General features: G+C 39.6%; 1 pseudogene; it reads left to right on the top strand.

Annotated features, from left to right (window-relative positions):
• Positions 1-3,453, top strand: part of LOC109974369 (angiopoietin-2-like) — a 31,431-nt pseudogene that overhangs the window by 22,352 nt on the left and 5,626 nt on the right.

The raw sequence follows: 3,453 nt of genomic DNA, 5'->3' as shown, positions 1-3,453 counted from the left end.
GATGGCTGGGACTGCTGGGGCTGAGGCTGCAGCGATGGCTTGGACTGCTGGGGAGCTGGCTGGCGTCGACCCTTCCTCCTGCTCCATCCCCCTCCAGGACCACCTGGACAAAGGGCCAAATGCGTACCATGATGATGAAAAACTGGTGGAAACTGGAGCAGGCTCATGAACAGGAAACAGAAAAAAAGAGCCCAGCCGCATGGAGGGAAAAATAGTCTGTGGAGGTGAGGGCTTGGGAGCTACCTCACGGAGAAACGAAAAAGGGGTAAAGATTTGATTCTTTATCTGTCGGTAAATGTCCTGGGTTTCTGTTGGGCTAAGGTAGGTCTCAGAAAAGTGTGACCGGGGCTGATTCAAACTATGGCTGGTGAATGAAGACGAGGGAAGGCTAGCACCTGAGCCAGCTGAGTCCATTGTTGGCTGGAGCATTCTTTTATGGTTTAGTCCCCCTCACCAGGAGGGTGAGGGAGAACTGAGCTAGGACTCAAGAGTGCTGACCAAGGTGCTAGTAAAATACAAGTGGTTTATTGGTGGGGATCACAAAAAGGAACAGAGTCAATGAATACATACAACCAGGGCTGGGCAAAGACGACAGAGGAGACCAGGGACGACCATGTATAAATAAGGAGGAAGGTAATCATAGGGATGCACCCCAGCTGTGTGCACCAACAAACGAGTCGCTAATTACCAAATGCAACACAGCTGAGGTGCAGATCCCGCAGGTCGAGAGAGCAGGGGAGAGAAAGGTGGAAGAGAGGCAGGTCGCGCCGAGCGGACCTGACATTTATTGTCATTCATTTTATGGCTACAGAGGAAAGGGTATGTAAATATTTGTTCATTTTCATTATTTTTGTGAAGTAAACATTTTATTAATTTGCTCTGTTATCATTTGTACAAAAATATCAGGCATTGTAACAAACTTTCTTGTTTTTTTTTTTTGGCAGAAATGGAGGGAAAAACCCCACAGACAGCAAAACTCCAAAGTCTTTATCACTCAATATCAAACTACTATGGACCTCATATGCCCTTTTATACAATTAAAAAAAAATTGGCATGCCAAAAAGAAAAAAAAAATGTGACTATGTTTGCGCCACTGTAACTTTGGTCCAGGATCACAGGCCTGTTTCATAAATTGTTGACAATTAATTGAGGACTGATTGTTGATGTGGCCAACTACTAATAAGAAAAATTGCTTGAAATGTGTATTCCTAATTCCAGTTACTGTTTTCTATCTGCTGTCTGCTAGTATTGGATGTTAATGTTCTAGTACTATTTACCTTCAACATACAGTACAGCCGGACTGGAATATTTTCTTGGTAGTGGAAAAGAAAGAGCAACTTTATTATCCCTGAGCACTGAATTTAAGGAACCACTTGGACCATTATAAAGATGTCATTTAAATGATGAGGGGGAGGGCATGCCTCCATTTATTACTATATGAAAATAGTGTGCAGGCAGATGACACTAAATCATTTACTGACCAACACACTCCGCTGGTCTCTGAACATTAAAATTGCACAATCCATGAAAGCTGTTTTAAAAACATGGTGACATTTTACACAAAAACCTTTGTGCAGCATATACAGACAGACACTGGCTTGTTATGCACATTTCCTAGCTAACAGCCAAGTCATCTTTTTGTAATGTGCCTATGTTAGTACATGTTGGTTATAAAATCAAAATCTGGTTCTCATCATTTTCACTGATTATTTTTACCTGCCTATATTTTAGGTAGCATAGTACCAAAAATCTCTGCCTCTAAATATAATATTTCCCAGAGGGCTTATTCTGCTTTACTTAATGATCATCCAGTGCTGTTTTTTCATTGCCAAAAATGATATAGAAAATGTGCCCATCTCTAAAAGCCTATTTTAATTTTACTGTTGCAGGTCCAGATGGAGCACTGGTGGGATATATTAGTTAAATTAACGTCTCAGTTGACTGGCCACTGCCTGTGGGATGGGTGTATTTTACTTCATAAACTCAGTGGACTGTCTTAGATCATCAGAATGATAAATGTGACTTTTTAAATTATGGTCCACTTTCACATTAACTCCAAAAACACTCCAAAGCAGGTCGCATGCAAAGTCATTCCCCTTGTTAGACTATTTTCTTGCTCTATTGTTTCCCTGCCTTTGTGTCTAATCCAGGGCTTTGGAGAGCCGTCTGGGGAACACTGGCTGGGGAATGATATTATACCATCCTCTCTTCAAACTTCAGGGAGGCGACGGTGATGCGGTGGGTAGAGCAGTCATCTCCCAACCGAAAGGTTAAAGGTTCCAATCTTGGTGCCTGCAGTCCACATGTCGAAGTGTCCTTGGACATGACACTGAATCCCCCCCGCATTGCCCCTGATGGTTAGAGCCATCGGTTGAGTTGGCACCACAGATGGCTGCCATCGGTTCTATACCGGAAACAAATTCCTTGTGTGTAACATACTTGGCCAATAAAGGTGATTATCCTATACACAAACTGACCCGCTACCAGGAATATAGTCTGCATATCCAGCTAAAATACAAAGAAGGAAATGAAGCCTTCCCACATTATGATCATTTTTACATCAATAGAGAGGACAGGTAACTGCACAGCATAAAATAAAATTAAGCTATAAATAAAAATGCAGACTTCATTCTGGTTTGTAATGATGTGCAGTGTGTTCAGATCAAAATTCACTTTTTGAATAAGTAAATCATTCAGTTACAAAAATTGCTTAGTAATTACTGCAGGTTAGTGCAAGATAGTTAGTGCAATGGTAAACTAAAACACTTCTTACTGTATACTTTCAAATCCAATGAAATGATTCCTTTCACTGTGTCAGAAATTTGACATGAGTAGGACTATAATAAAAGTACTTTATGACAGTTAAGTGTTTTATTAAGAGCCTTCTGTTGTTAAAGGCATAACTGCAATGCATCAACACCCTTTCAATGGCTGACATCTCTCTGGGTGTAGGACTCAGCATGATGACAGATTAGAGACAATTATCAAGAGTTCAAATTCCTTTTTTATTTTCTCATTCTCTAAGCTTTCATATTGTCACACTGAAGTTAAAGAACCACTTGGATCATTTTGAAGAATGACATTTGATTTGATTTGATTTGATTTGATTTATTCTTTCAAGCATGTAAAGACAGTTGATATGACAACACACATAATTTTACACATAATCCAATATCAATTTGCTTATACCTAGTACATGCTTGAATGGAGTAGGAAGAAGTCAGACTTATCCAGTCCTACCCCATGACATCATCTTACCATCATTGGTTTGCAAGCAGTAAATAATTCTAAATAATTCTCTTCTACACCACACAAGTAATATACTAAAAAAATTATAACAGAGTGTTAACATTCTTACATAATTACATTCTTAAATAATTATCTTCTACACCACACAAGTAATATACTAAAGAATTATTACAAAGTGTACACCACACCCACAATGTTCCATCT

This window comes from Monopterus albus, unplaced genomic scaffold (assembly GCF_001952655.1).
Source record: "Monopterus albus unplaced genomic scaffold, M_albus_1.0 scaffold329.1, whole genome shotgun sequence".
NCBI classification, from domain to species: domain Eukaryota; kingdom Metazoa; phylum Chordata; class Actinopteri; order Synbranchiformes; family Synbranchidae; genus Monopterus; species Monopterus albus.
This window is presented reverse-complemented; position numbering and strand designations above follow the sequence as displayed.